Below are 16,794 nucleotides of genomic sequence, written 5' to 3'. Positions count from 1 at the left end.
GAGCTGGAAGGGGTGTCAGAGATCACCAGAGGCTGAGACTTGGAGTGGTGCGGGCTCTGGCCCAAGGTTCCAAAGGTGTGACAGACAGAGCCGGGCCCAGACATCTTCCATTCAGAGTCCTGGGCCAGGGCTCCCTCCTGCTCCCCGCTTTTGTTTGCCCCAAACCTCAGGGAAGGGGGGCATGCTGACTCAGCAGGAGTGCTTACAAAATTCTCATTATCTTGAATATTTCCAAACCGCAGAGCTTCAGGTGGCTCAGGATGGAGTCTTGAGCTGCCTGTCTGGCTGGACATAAGCATTCTGTCATGCTTCTGAGAAGATGGAGGAATTATGTGCTTCTCTAGATTCCACATTTGGTATGACTATGTAACTCCCCAGCTCCAAGGCCTTCTCAAATACCAACTTCTCAGCCCTCAGAAGCACCCTGCTAAGAAGGGGATATTGTTCTTCCCTCTAACAAGAGGAAATCCAAAGGCCCAGAAGTGAAACCATTTCCCTTGGATGCCTCAGTGAGTCAGTGGGGAGGCTTTAAATAGAACCCACCACCCTACCGCTCCCACTTCCTACCCATTAGACCACACTCTCTTCTGAGCACAGGAATGCAAGCCCTGTACATTCCTTCTAAGGACATAATGTGCCCTTTGCACTAGCTTCAGGATTCCAGATTGAGTGGCATGAGGGAGGGAGGGAGGGGAATGAGGACCAGGAAGATGAAAGCGACTTTCATTTCCTTCTCTGTTTGGACTACACATTGGCAGGGAGAGGGAGTGTCAGGGGAAGGCGAGCGAATCCTGAGACTTTGTGCATTGAAATGGTTACTCACATCCCTAATCACACCATATGGCATTGGTGTTGGTGCCCAGTGCCACCTGCGTGGCTAGTAAAAGGGACCTCGTGCTTCAGATCCCATTTAATAAATTTTGCTTCTCACATAGAAAGCCAGAAAGACAATATCTTGTTTACTCCATAAAATAGTTCTGTGAGATTATTGTCATATTTTTGCAGCTGAGGATACTGAGCCTCTAAGAAAACAAATAATTTGCCTGGCTGACTGAGCCTTCAGTGACTAACTTCATAATGGAAGTCAAGTGAGTTTGCTCCCTATGTTCTCTTCTGTTCACCAGCGGTTCTAAAAGTGTGGTCCCTGAACCCACAGCAACGGGGTAATTATTCGAAAAGCAAATTCTCGGGCCCCCACCCAGTCTTACAAATCAGAAAGTCAGGGGGAAGGGGCCCCGCAGTCTGCTCTTGCAAGGCCTCTAGGGGACCTGGAGGAAGTTTGAGAACCGCTGTTCTTCACAGTGATGCCTGGGGAAGCAGGAGCCCCCGGAAAGGAGACGAGCAGTGGGTGAGGGAAGGTGGTAGGGAACAGCTCCAACAGGACAGTGTGTCACCAAAGAGGAGAAGGCAAGCTCAGATGAGCCCCCTTGCTGCCCCACTGTGGGAAACACGGGCAGGTACACAGCATCACAATGAAGGTGTTACCTGAGGTTCCGGAGGGGCACACGGTGGGAGGACTTAAAATAAGCCACTTCCCTAATGCTATGCTGACAGGCCCTCAAGTGTCCCCAGGGGCTAATAGGAAGGAGCAAAATGACGAAAGGAAATGGATAACAGATATAGGAACAGGGAAAAGCAGAATAGGGAAAGGGAAGGAAAGGGGTCGAGTAGGCTTTGGTAGAAAAATGTGAACAGGAGGGGTGCCTGGGTGGCTCAGTCGGTTAAGTATCTGTCTTCAGCTCAGGTCATGATCTCAGGGTCCTGGGATCGAGCCTCATGTCAGGCTCTCTGTTTCGTGGGGAGTCTGCTTCTCCCTCTGCCTCTGACGCTCCTCCCCCACCCCCGCTTGTGCTTGCACTCTCTCTCTCAAATAAATTGATAAAATCCTTAAAAAAAAAATGAACAGGAAACATGGCACCCCTTGTGAATTGAATGCCCTTGCCCTGCATGGAAGGGTTCTGGATTGCTTTAACTTTCTTATTTTATTTTTTTAATTTTATTTTATTATGTTATGTTAGTCATCATACATTACATCATTAGTTTTTGATGTAGTGTTCCATGATTCATTATTTGTGTATAACACCCAGTGCTCCATGCGGAATGTGCCCTCTTTAATACCCATCACCAGGCTAACCCATCCTCCCACCCCCCTCCCCTCTAGAACCCTCAGTTTGTTTCTCAGAGTCCATAGTCTCTCATGGTTCATCTCCCCGTCCAATTTCCCCCCTTCATTTTTCCTTCCTACTATCTTCTTTTTTAAAAAACATATAATGTATTATTTGTTTCAGAGGTACAGGTCCATGATTCATCAGTCTTACACAATTCACAGAGCTCACCATTTGCTTTAACTTTCTACTTCTAAATAAACTTTGGGAGTAAATAAAGATGGCCTTGCCGACACTTGATTATTGATTCTCTCAGCTGGAGGATGTGCATGTCAGAATTCCCTGGATTCTTCATCAAAACACCTATGTCCAGACCTCACAACAATGAGTGAATCAGAACCTTGGCATTTTAGGACCTGGTAGGGGAAAGTTTAGCTATTTATTTTGACCAAGTCTTCAAAGTGATTCTGATCCCATTTTTCTCCACCTCCCCACGCAAATACACATAGACAAACAGAGACACATACATAAGGACCACTTGATTTTTAAAAACTAAACAAAACATAACTAGACATGCCCTCCCCCCAAAAAACCAAGAAGACCGGCCACCCTTCAAATTATACTCCTGTAGAATGCCAGAGCTGTGGGAGGTGACAGCCATCGCCCCGGCGCTAACACCTCCTACCCACCTGGCCCGCAGCTGGTTCCTACCATCACTGTAGCGCTCGGAAGCTTTCATTAGAATTGGAGGGGCCAAACTGGGAAAACAAACATTTTTATCTTTAAAGGGCTTCTGGGCCCTCTGCCCTGGGCTTCTGAGTGTGTGTGTGTGTGTAATGAACATCTCTCAGGGAGCTCCTCCCCCACACCTACCTGTTCACCGTCATGTGACGGGGATAGTTGTACTCTCTAGGATGGTGGGGAGCACAGACTGTGAAAACCCTCCAGGGGAAGTCGGAGCAGGTGGTGGGAATCAAAGACACCAAGGGTATTTAGGATGGGATTAAGGACTTAGACCAGCTCTTCTGTTATCAAGACAAGAACAAGGTCTCCAAAACTGTTTTGGTCTCTCTCTCATTTACTTTCATGCTAACGGGTAGAATCCAGAGGAAACTGAAGGTCATTAAAAGGCAGACCTTCTAGCTGATAGCTTCTGAGCACTTTATATGTATTCTTTCATTGAAACTTCTCTTTGATGACCATCTGAAGTAGGGGCCATTATTATCCCATTCTACAGAGGAGGAAACTGAGGTTGTGTACATTGATTTTGCCAAAAGTCACACATCCAGTAAGTGTGGAGCTGACACTTGAACCCAACCTGGGCCTAGTGACAGCATAGATGTTTTTGAGTAGGATGATACAATGACATAGTTTATAATTTTGGGAAGATTTTGTAATTTGTGGTTTTGTGGCAAAGAAATAGGTTTTGCACTCTTAACTGTAGGAAACAAAGGGTGGCTGGAGGCGAGGTAGGTGGGGGAAAGGGTAACTGGGTGATGGGCTTTAAAGAGGGCACATGATGGAATGAGCACTGGGTGTTCTATGCAACTGATGAATCACTGACCTCTACCTCTGAAACTAGTAATACACTATGTGTTAACTAAATTGCATTTAAATAAAAAAAATTTAAAAAAAGAATAGGCTTTGCTCCCACTGATAAGGAAGATGGAAAGAAGGGAAAGAAGCTAATACATTCGGAGTCTGGTGTCAGAGGATTTCACGTATGTCCATTCATTTAATTAACACAACAGCCTTCATAATTGGGCTGCATTAGCTCTATTTTTATAAAAGATGATATAGAAACTCAGGGGAGGCAAAGGCTTAGCCTAAGGTTTCCAGGCTGACCTGTGGCTGAGTTGACAATGAAACCCCGATCAGCAGTCAACACCATCTCTCCTCAGTTTGGTGTGAATGTGACTTTTATGTAAGTACCTGACACAGCCCCTTATGGCTTTGATGTGACGTCTCCTGTGGTCTCAGATGATTCCAGCCGTTTCTATGGGATTCTATATGACCTGAATTCCAACGCCCGGGGAACAGAAATACATGTCCTAGGCAAAGTGAACGAAGTATGTTTTATTCTGGCTTTAAATTGCTCAGACCCTGCCCCATATCCACTCGGAGTAATGCCTTCAGCCTCAGTAAAAGTCCAGAGGATGGCTCGGGAGTCAGATTTTATTAATATCTCATTCCTAGAGAGATGGAAAGGAAAGCTAAATCTGAGCGTTCAGCTTTACTTGGCATGTTTTAGTTTTTTCATTTCCAACTACTTAAAATGAAAAAGTAGTGTATATGGACAGGACTCCCCTCCTCCACACCCACCCCGTCACACAGGGACCTAATCAGGGCAGGGCACGCCTCACTCCCAATCCACATCAGCTTTAGAGACTGAATGTGACAGATGTCATGGGTGATTCATATCCATGAATCACTTAGCTCATCTCATGGAGGAACGGCCTCCATGGGGAGGTGACACAGCCCACACTGTAGGACACATTTGTTCTTTCTGGTAAATCCCTAAAATTCTGAGCAGCTGTTATGTTTCCTACATGTCCATCCTGATAATGGGGGGGGGCAGGAGGCAAGAAAAAGTGTCTGGTGTGTATTTTGGCTGCAGTTAAATTGTACATCACTGTTTCCCTCACGGTAGAGTGTGGCCCTCCTACGTGGCCCTCAGTACCCTGCTGATAATTCGTCTTGCTTTGGTGGGTTCAGTGCTTGCTGCTCCTCAATGCTGTCTTTCCCTGGCCAACATCAACGTCTGCGTGTATAACCTGTCCAAGACTGGCCTACACAGCTATTTGATTTCTTTCTTTCCTTTTTTTTTTAGATTTTTTTTTTATTTTTAAATTTTTTAATTTTTTTAAGCTATTTGATTTTTTTAGCTCCAGAGTCCTTTAGCTCCACTGAAGCCAGATGAACAAACCATGACCACACTCTAAAAGTGCTCATGACCCGGCTGAAGTTCTGGCTGAAGGAAGTGGAAATGTGGAATGGTCAGTAGAAGAAGAAAGCCATAGATAGCAATTACGGAGGGTATTGTGACCAGTTATAGAGGAGGACTCTGGTAACTTTGCAGATTTCTCTTACAAGATGTGTATTTATATAAACGAATCATTCTCTTCTCATTTTTGTTTAGTATCCAAGTCGTTCAAAGTTAACTTTATGATTTTAACTTTAGGTAACAGAGACTGGCAGAATTTGAGAGACATTGAATGTAGCTGGTGGTGGATACGATTCAGTTGGGACCATGCATCTCCTTGTTCTGGGGGTGAGTTGGGAATTTCTTTACTTTTCAGGACAGCTGCATCTTGTTGGGTGAAATATAGAAACATACAGGTTTTGGGGCACCTGGGTGGCTCAGTACGCTAAGCAACTGCTTTCAGCTCAGGTCATGATCCTGGGTCCTGGGATGGAGCCCCAGTGTTGGGCTCCCCACTCAGCAGGGGAGTCTGCTTCTCCCTCTCCCTTTGTCCCTCCCCCACTTGTGCTCGCGCACTCTCTTTCTCTCAAATAAATAAGTAAACTCTTTAAAAAAAAATACAGTTTTTTTCCAGTTTTATTGAGATATAATTGATGTATAACATTGTGTAAGTTTAAGGTGTACAATGTATTGATTTGATACACTTATATGTTGTAAAATTATTACCACGGTAGGGTAATAATATACATAATTACCATTTCTTCTGTGGTGAGAATATTTAACATCTATTCTTTCACCAAATTTTAAGTACATAATACAGTCTTGTTAGCATAATCACCATGTTATACATTAGGTTTCCAGAACTTACTCAACTTATAACTGGAAGTTTGTACTCTTTGACCAACATCCCCCCATGACGTCACTCCCCAGCCCTTGGCAACCACCATTCTATCTCTGTTCCCATGAGTTTGGCTTTTTGATTCCACATAAAAGTGAGATCATACAGTATTTGTCTTTGTCTGTCTGACTTATAATTCCCTTAGCCCAATGCCTCGAGGTCCATTTATGTTGTTGCAAAAGGCAGGATTTCTCTCTTTCTCATCATTATAAACATCACATCTTCTTCATCCATTCATCTAAGACAGCCATGTACGTTGTTAGATTGTTTCCCTCTCTTGGCTATTGTGAATAATAAGCGTGGGAGTGCAGATATCTCTTCGATACCCTGTTTCATTTCCTTTGGATCTATAACCGGAAGTGGGATTACTGGATAATATGAAGTCCTATTTTTGATTTTTTGAGGAATACCATATTTTTTTCCACAATGTCTGTACCAATTGACATTCCCTCCAAAGTGTTCTTCTTTTCTCCACATCCTTGCCAACACTTGATATCCCCTGCCTTTTGATGATAGCCATTCTAACAGCTGTGAGGTGATATCTCATTATGATTTTATTTTACATTTTCCTGATGACTATTGATGTTGAGTACTTTTTCATGTACCTGTTGGCTATTTGTGTGTCTTCTTTGGAAAAATGTCTATTCAGTTCCTCTGTGCATTTTTAATTGGATTTTTTTACTATTAAGTTGTATGAGCTCCTTATATATTTTGGATATTAATTCCTTATCAGATATATGATTTGTAAATATTTTCTTCCATTCAGTAGGTTGCCTTTTCATTTTGTTTGTTGTTTCTTTCCTGCACAGAAGCTTCTTAGCTTTGCTTTTGTTGCCTGTGTTTTTGGTGTCATATCCAAAAAAATCATTGCCAAGGCCAATATCAAGGACCTTTTTTCCTCTCTATTTTCCTGTAGGAGTTTTATGGTTTCAGGTATTATGTTTAAGACCTCAAATAAATTTTGAGTTAATTGTTGTGAGTGGTATAAGATGGAGGTCCAGCTTCATTCTTCTGCATGTGATTATCCAGTTTTTCCAACATCATTTATTGAAGAGACTATCTTTTCCCTATTGAGTATTCTCAGCTCCTTTGTCAAATATTTCTTGACTATGTATGTAAGAGATTATTTCTGGGCTCAGATATTTTACCTGAATTATTCATTCTTTACACCATTCACAGAAAGAACGAAAGAAAGAAAGAAAAGGAAGAAAGGAAGAGAGAGAGAAAGAAAGAAAGAAAGAAAGAAAAAGAAAGAAAGAAAGAAAGAAAGAAAGAAAGAAAGAAAGAAAGAAAGAAAGAAAGAAAAAAGAGAGGGCTATCACTACTCTACCCCCCATTCTCTCATCGCTGTTACAGGGTAGGAAAATCTCATAAAATGGATAGTCCTTTTTTTTCTTTTCCTAGATAGATATGGTTGAAGGTAGATGATGTGTTTATGGCGCTATCTGGACAATGTGAATGCCCTGTGTCCTCTTGTAAAGATCTTTATTCAGGGAGGAAGTTAAAACAATAGATTGGCGGAGGTATTCATGCAAGCAATGTGACTGTGTGGCCATCCCAAGCAGTGTCCAGTGCTGCTCCTTTCATAATGAGCCCTGGTGCCTGTCTTCACACCTGTCCAGTCATGCAGAGCTGCCTCAAGACTGGCCACCTCTGTCCAGGCTGTGACATCGGGCGGGGGGGTGTCAGCAGCTGTCTAATTTACCTCAAGATCAGCAGATAAATGGGGGATGGGATGCAGTAGCCTAAACTGCTTTATCTTATTTGAGATACAAACTCACTAAATCAAAACAGACTTCTCCCAGGCTTGCCAGCCATTGCAACAGCTTCTCTAATTCTTTGAACATCGTTTAGGAAATCATATACAATTTCTAACCCTAAACATAATGCCTGTGCCTTTTTTTTGGGGGGGGGTGTCTAGGTTGTTTCTGTATCAGGGAAACCCAAAGTTACAATAACTTAAATACAATAGAATTTTGTCTCTCATTTAATAGTCCAAAGGGGGATTTGTCCAGAGTGTGTAGGATATTTGTCACCACAAAGTCATTGAAAGACTTCAAATAAAAGGTGGTTCTGGGTCAAAGTTGGCTGCTACACATGTTGTGACATTTCTGTCAGCAAGAAACAGGAGAAAGCAAAGGACAGGAAAAATTTCTTTTTAAAGATATAATCTGGAAGTTGTTAACATCATTTCCACCTATTGACCAGAACTGCGTCATATGGCCACACCTAGTTGCGAGGGTAGCTAGCAAATGCGGTATTTATGTGGGCAGACTTGTAGCTGCTAAAATTCAAGTGGTTCTGTTGCTAAAGGGAAGAGAGGTTGCAAAGATCCTGGGAGATATTTAGCAATTTCTTTTTCTTTTTTATACCTAATGCCTTTTATTTTATTTTTATTAAGGTATAATCGACATATAACATTGCATTAGTTTCAGATGTGCAACATAATGATTTGACATTTGTATATGTTGCAAAATGATCACCGAAATAAATGTAGTTAACATCCATTACCGTACATAGTGACAGATTTTTCCCCTTGTAATGAGAGCTTTTAGGATACTCTCTTTTAGCAATGTTCAAATATTCAATGCAGTATTATTAAACTATGTTGCCTTGCTGAACATTACATCCCAAGAATTATTTATTTATTTTATGACTGGAAGTTTGTACCTTTTGACTTCCTTCTCTCATATCACCCACCTCCATCCCTCACCTCTGCCAACCACCAATCTGTTCTCTGTATCTATGGCCTTATTTTGTTTGTTTGCTTGTTTTTAGATTCTATGTGTAAGTGAAATCATATGGGGGGAATTTGTCTTTCTCTGTCTGACTTATTTCACTTAGCCCAATGCCCTCAAGGTATATTCATATTGTCACAAACGGCGAGATTTAATTCTTTTTTTTTTATGGCTGAATAATTTTCCATTATAGATAGGTAGGTAGATAGGTACATAGATACATACGTACAGATAGATAGACAGACAGATCACATTGTCTTTATCCATGTATCCATCAATGGACACTTGGGTTTTTTTCATATCATGGCTATTGTAAATAATGTTGCAATGAACATGGGGGTGCATATATCTTTTCGAGTTAGTGTATTCATTTTCTTCTGATAAATATCCAGAGGTGGAATTGCTGGATCATATAGTAGTTCTATTTTTAATTTTGGAGGAACCTCCATATTGTTTTCCACAGTGGCTGTACCAATTTATACTCTCACCAACAATGCAGAAGGGTTACCTTTCCTCCACATCCCCGCCAACAGTTGTTATTTCTAGTCTTTTTGATAATGACAATTCTTATGGGTGTGAAGTGATATCTCATTGTGGTTTTGATTTGCATTTCCCTGATGATTAGATGTCGAGCATCTTTTTCCATACCTATTTTTTTTTTTTTTTTAAGATTTTATTTATTTATTTGACAGAGAGAGAGATAGCGAGAGCAGGAACACAAGCAGGGGGAGTGGGAGAGGGAGAAGCAGGCTTCCTGCCGAGCAGGGAGCCCGATGTGGGACTCGATCCCAGGACCCTGGGATCATGACCTGAGCCGAAGGCAGACACTTAACGACTGAGCCACCCAGGCGCCCTTCCATACCTATTGGCCATCTGTATGTCTTCTTTAGAAAAATGTCTATTCAGATCCTTTGCCCATTTTTTATTGTATTGTATGTTTGCTTGCTATCAAGTTGTATGAGGTTTTTAAAATATATTTTGGATATTAACCTCTTAGCAGATATATGATTTGCATGCAAGCAGAAGGGAGGGGCAGAGGGAGAGAATCTCAAGCAGACTTTGCACTGAGGGTAGACCAGACTTGGGGCTCGATCTCATGACCCTGAGATTATGACCTGAGCCAAAAACAAGATTCTGATGCTTAATGGACTGAGCCACCCAGACACCCCATAGAAGGTTTACAGTTTGATATAGTACCACTTATTTTTGTTCGTGTTGCCTTTGCTTTTGGTATCAAATCCAAAAAAATCATTACCAAGACTGATGCCAAGGAGCATACAACCTATGTTTTCTTTTAAGAGTTTTAGGGTTTCAGGTCTTATGTTCAAGTTTTTAATCCATTTTGAGTTAATTTTGTGCATGGTGTAAGAGAGTTGCCCATTTTCATCCTTTTGCATATGGCTGTCAAATTTTCCCAACATCATTTATTGATGAGTTGGAAACCACATTATATAATGACTAATAAAACAAGGAGCTATGGACACCTGGGTGGCTCAGTCGGATAAGTGTCTGCCTTGGGCTCAGGTCGTGATCTTGGGGTGCTAGGATCGAGCCCAGCATCTGGCTCCCTGCTCAGGAAGGACTCTGCTTCTCCCTCTCCCTCTATCCTCCCTTCCAACTACCACCACCATCCCCTGCTCCCAGCTCATGATCTCTCTCTCAAATAAATAAAGAAGATCTTTAAAACAACAATAGCAACAACAAAACAAGTAGCTACAATGACAACGAGGAAAAGCTTGAGTTGCCCAAATAGATATGGTTCATGATTTCTGAGCTTTTCTAGTAATTGTAATTATGAATTATTTTTTCATTATTCTGTCATCTGCCAATCAAACAGTGGCAAGTATGGAAAACTAAAGAAGTAAAAATAGGAGAAAAGTCTAAAATTGAAAAAGAAAATCTTAGTCGTCAACTTAATTGTTTTGTGATTTGGGAAATCACTGCCATTATTAAATTTTATCAACAGAGTATTTCTTTTTTTTTTTTTAATTTTTTTATTGTTATGTTAATCCCCATACATTACATCATTAGTTTTAGATATAGTGTTCCATGATTCATTGTTTGTGCATAACACCCAGTGCTCCATGCAGAACGTGCCCTCCTCAATACCCATCACCAGGCTAACCCATCCTCCCAACCCCCTCCCCTCTAGAACCCTCAGTTTGTTTTTCAGAGTCCATTGTCTCTCATGGTTCTTCTCCCCCTCCGATTTCCCCCCCTTCATTCTTCCCCTCCTGCTACATTCTTCTTCTTCTTTTTTTCTTTCTTAACATATATTGCATTATTTGTTTCAGAGGTACAGATCTGAGATTCAACAGTCTTGCACAACTCACAGTGCTTACCAGAACACATACCCTCCCCAGTGTCCATCACCCAGTCACCCCATCCCTCCCACCCCACCCCCTACTCCAGCAACCCTCAGTTTGTTTCCTGAGATTAAGAATTCCTCATATCAGTGAGGTCATATGATACATGTCTTTCTCTGTTTGACTTATTTCGCTCAGCATAATACCCTCCAGTTCCATCCACGTCGTTGCAAATGGCAAGATCTTATTCCTTTTGATGGCTGCATAATATTCCATTGTATATATATACCACATCTTCTTTATCCATTCATCTGTTGATGGACATCTTGGCTCTTTCCACAGTTTGGCTATTGTGGACATTGCTGCTATAAACATCGGGGTGCACGTAGCCTTTCGGGTCCCTACTTTTGTATCTTTGGGGTAAATACCCAGTAGTGCAATTGCTGCAGCATATGGTAGCTCTATTTTCAACTTTTTGAGGAACCTCCATACTGTTTTCCAGAGTGGCTGCACCAGCTTGCATTCCCACCAACAGTGTAGGAGGGTTCCCCTTTCTCCGCATCCCCGCCAACATCTGTCATTTCCTGACTTGTTAATTTTAGCCATTTCAACAGAGTATTTCTGCCAAATGAAGGAAAAACATTCCATGGAAGACAAATTCCAAGAACCTCTGGAGTGGGCAGTAGACAGTTCCTACTAAATCTTGATCAGAGTAATTATAAAGCAAATGTGATGTTTTAAAAGTGAATTAATTTCTCAACAGTGCTAAAGTGGATAGGAGCTGGTGGAGAAGAAGAAGCCAGGATGGGCAGGAAGACGTTTTACTGCCTAAGTGTGGTAGGTTCCTGATCAGGGAAGTCATGGCAGAAGTGGAGGGAATTGTGTGAGAGTAAGAATCATTAAAAGAGGGCGCCTGGGTGGCTCAGTTGATTAAGCGACTGCCTTCGGCTCAGGTCATGATCCTGGAGTCCCGGGATCGAGTCCCGCATCGGGCTCCCTGCTCAGCGGGGGGTCTGCTTCTCCCTCTGACCCTCCCCCCTCTCATGTGCTCTCTCTCTCAAATAAATAAATAAAATCTTAAAAAAAAAAAAAAAAGAATCATTAAAAGAAAAGAACTTGAGGCCTCGAAGAGTCATTCAGGATAGTAAATGATTAAGATGATGTTTCTAGTCTGGATAAATGAGAAATTTACAAAGAATAGGAAATTTGGGAGAGGAAGTTTGAGGAATAAAAGTGATAGTATTTTTAAGTACACTTTATTTGAAGTGATGGCGTAAAACTTAATAAAGATAAAAATATGATAATGGTCAACAACCGTAAGAAATGCTGCTAATATCATTAATCATGAGGGAAATGCAAATCAAAGCCACCATGATATATCACCTCATGCCAATTAGGATGGCTATTTAGTATCAGAAACCAGAAACTAACAAGTGTTAGCAAGGCTGTTGAAACATTAGTAAAATGGTGCAGCCACTATGGAAAACAGCAGGGCAGTTCCTCAAAAAATTAAAAATAGAATTCCATATGATCCAGCACGACCACGTTTGGGCATATGCCCCCCCCCCCAAATTGAAAACGGTCTCAAAGAGATTTTTGTACACCCATTTTCATAGCAGCGTTCTTCCCACCAGCCAGGAGGTAGAAGCAGCTCAGATGTTCATCAGTGGATATACATGGATAAACAAATGGGGTAGATACATAAAATGAAATATTATTCATCCCTAAAAAGGAGCGAACTTCTGACACATGCCACACATGGATGAACCTTGAGGACATTATGTTAAGTGAAAGAAGCCAGTGACAAAAAGACAAATACTCTATGATTTAACTTATATGAAGTACTGAGAGTAGTCAAATTCATAGAGACAGGATATAAAATGGTGGTTGCCAGGGGCGGTGGGGCGAGGGCAAAATGAGGAGTTATCTAATGAGTATAGTTCCAGTTTTGCAAGACGAAAAGAGTTCTGGACATTGCTTAACAATGTGAGTACAGTTAATACTACTGAACTGTACACTTAAAAACAGTGAGGACGGTAAGTTTTAAGCTATGTGCATTCTATCACAACAAAAATCAAAATACAGTACTGTGCTGTGCTAAGAAGTTGTGGACAGAAAAGGCTATTTGAAGTTAGCTGAGTTTGAGATGAAGTAAGAAAAGACTGCTACGTATGGATTGATTTTGTGAAGAAGCACATGGTGGCAGGAATTAGATGCCATCTCTCTGTTTAATCATTATTAAAACCTTACAAGACAGATATTGTGTGACTTCTTTTTAAAGATGAGACAAGTGAGATTCAGAGAGATTAACTAATTTGGCCAGGCCTGCCGGCTGGCCAGTAATAACACCAGGCTTTGGGCTCTACAAGACACGATGTTTCAAAATACTATGTCACCTCTGTCACAGGAGAAAAAGAACTGATGCTTTAGCTCAGGGAAAACCCAGATATGTCCAGGAGGGAAGAGAGAAGTCAGAAAGAATTCAGAAGAATGGTTAGAGGTGGAGAGACTCTTGGGATCAGAACAGTACAGTGTCGTGGTGAGACAGGGAAACCAAAGGGACCCCATAAAAACAGCTGTTTGCCCCATTTGCTCTGGCTTCTATTCCTGTTGGGACCTGCACCCACCGCTCTACACAAGCCTTGTCAAGCAAATAGCATAGGTCGTCCTGGTAAGGGACAAAAGATAATGATTATCTCCCAGCACAATAGATAATTATCTAAGGAGTGATGGGGTGGGGTGGTCATAAACATCCTCTAAGACCACTGACTCCAAACACCTTGATGCCAAGACCCCTGACTTCAGGGAATGAGTGACTTATGAAGGACCCCTGGACCCTGTCTTTGTTCTGACCAGTTAGTGCCTGGATGCCTCAGAGGACATGTGCGCCAGACCACGATCACCAATAAAAACCCCAGACCCCAAGCAAAGAGGAGACTCATGCTCTTTTCCTTTCCTAGTCTCCCAGACACTCTCCCAGACACTCTCTCTTCCTATATGTATCTTCAATAAACTCTCCTTTCACCTCCTGCTGGCTTGTGTCTCATTTCCCTCCTTTCTGAAGCCAAGGACCCTCTAGGCTAGTCCTGGGGACCGTCTCTGGGTTCTTAGAATTGGCCTGCATCAGTGGGAGTCCAAAAGAGAATTCCAGGGAGACGATGAATGGTCCATAAGTGCCGCTGCCTGTTTTTTTGTGTAATTGCTTATCATACTACCTTTGTACTTAATTACTCCAATTGTGTTCAGGAAAGAAAGCAAATGAGCCTCATTTGTTTTAATTCTGCTTCTATTATGTTTACTCTTTTGAAGTCCCATTTTAGAAAGTCACTGTGCTGCAGTTTAATTTTTATTATATTGTTTGATCCCACTGAAAATACCATAGGTGTCGCTTAAAATACCTTTTCACTTAATGATCTGATGCATTACCCTAGAAAAAACAAATTTATCCAAATTGGATTCCATGCCTCTCTTCCCGTGACCCTCCCCTCCCATCACTTATCCCCACCCCCACCCCAGGATGTACCAGATGTCTCTGGGTGGTCCTATTACTCCTTTGAACTAAAGAACAGGAATGCTTTTGAAGGGTAGCAGAATACACCTCCCAAAATATGTCTTTTTGGCATAAGGATTATTTTGAGCTGATTATTTTGAGAAACTGCAGACCCAGGGGAAGCTTAGAAAATAGAATGGAAGGTACCCTTTTGTAAGAGAAATTTACATTTATAAAGGAAATCTCCATTTGTAAGAGTGTCTCCCTCTCTGTTCAGGAAGAGAAGAAGACTCTAAATCTAAATCACAAGAAACTCTCATCAATGGAGAGGCATAGAATTAAATCTGCATAATAAACCTTATCCTTGTTTACTGTGCCTCCCCTGGTACCATCCTATAGCTAGCCTCTCCTTACCCCAACATCTCTCTTTTGTATATAGCTGAAGATGGCTGTAGGGCAGTATCTTTGGCCATCTCAGGGAGTTACTGAAGTGTACATGTTGTTTAAGAACAAAAATTCAGCTGAGTAAATTTGAAGATCTAATTGGCTTTACTCAAAGATTCATGGATTGGGCAACATTCTAGTAAATAGACATTCACTCCAAGGAGTTGTATAAAACGGAAGGTTTTTATAGGCAGAAGGAGGGAGGGACAAGGAAGTTATTAGCAAGTGAAAAGAAAGGATTGTTTCAGGCCTTCTTTTTGGGGGAAGGGAATAACAGAGGCTTCCTTATGTAAATCACCTTACTAGTGCTGATTTGGAAGTTTTAAAGGTCACATTTCTGGGAGAGGTTGGAACTTAAATCAAGTCTGGGTTTGCGGTTCTGGGGAGAAATAACTCCATTTTGGACCTCTATTTCCTTTTTTAAAAACAATGTTAATAAACTTCTGTTTGTTTTCTCTTGTTAAGCTATCTTTTATTACCAGGAAGTCTCAGCCAAGAATTCTGAAGGGTAGAGGGAGAATTATCCTTTCTCTCCTGCACCTTCAAACTCTTGCCATATCTCCTTGACCTCTCTAAAATACGAAAAACTTTGCTCTGTGTTCGTGGACCATTAGATGTTTTCTAAATGACTGTGGCAGAAACAGTGTGCCTGTCCCACCGTGCTCCCTCACCGAGGTGCTCCCTGTCAGGAAATGCCGTAGGTCTCTACTGCTAAGTTTCTAGGACACCTTCTGATGTTGTTATGAGCCATTGCAATTCAGCCTATTTTCCACCCATTTTTGTGTTCCTTTATCCACTCTGGCCCCTGCCAACTGTTCTCCTACTCCTAACTCAGGCTGCAAGCTCCCCTACTCCTAACTCAGTAAGCACTCCAGTCTGGTCTTCCCTTTGGACTCCAGGGACAAGCCCTTAGGCCATTTTCATTCTAAAAGCAGTTCTGAAAATCACTGTAAAAAGCAAACCCAGAAGCACAGAGTTGTTTGAGAGACCTTCAAAGTTCTCCTACCTCTGGTCCTCAGCCTCCACTTCCTGGCTCCTTGGCTGAGGGTGTTACTGGAAGCCTTCTTGGATTCTTGTGCTGTATTTTTGTTCCCAGGCTTGATGATTCAACTCCAAGACAGATTAAAGATGTCAACTGCAGTTATATCACCCAGCTGCTATTCATACCATGTGATCTAGTGGAGTAAGGGAAGGAAAGAGCACTGGACTGGGAGTCAGATGCTACGTTTAGGGTCTTAAGAGGTCACTAAGTAGCTGTATGGTCCAAAGTCATACATTACCCCTGGCTGAGTCTCAGATTTGTCATTTAAAAAATAGGTTAGTTCCAGCATATATTCTCCTGTGTGCAAACATGAGAGTATTGAGTGAGGCAGAATATATTTAATTCGATGAAAATGTATTGAATGTCTACTGTGTGCAAGATACATTTCAAGTATTTATTGAATACCTACCATGTGCCAGGAACTGTTCTAAATGATATGGGAAATAGGGAATACAAAGAGAGAAAGGTTAAGTAATGAAACAGAACACAAGGTAAAGAATTGACACAGGGAAAGGAATGATTAATAACAAACGAGTGGTTAGGTAATAAACAAATTCAGCACAGTGAGAAGGAGCTACCTTAAAGATCAATGGAGCTATCACCTTAAAAGACAATGAATATAAGAGCGCTGTGGAAGGCATAAGACGCAAAAAATTCAAGATGGGTACTATTACTCTAGACTTGAAGTCTACTACCCTTCGTGCTGAAATAAGACCACACTGAATGCTTATCTTAATAAATGCCTTTTAAAATGGCTACAGTGATGGAGTGCAGTGCCCTTATTGGTTGGGTGTGGATTTTGACATTGGGCAGATCTAGTTTCAAAATTCCTGCTCTATGACATCTTA

The sequence above is a fragment of the Halichoerus grypus genome, chromosome 7 (assembly GCF_964656455.1).
Source record: "Halichoerus grypus chromosome 7, mHalGry1.hap1.1, whole genome shotgun sequence".
NCBI classification, from domain to species: domain Eukaryota; kingdom Metazoa; phylum Chordata; class Mammalia; order Carnivora; family Phocidae; genus Halichoerus; species Halichoerus grypus.
The sequence above is the reverse complement of the archived record's forward strand: the minus strand, read 5'-3'. Positions refer to the sequence as shown.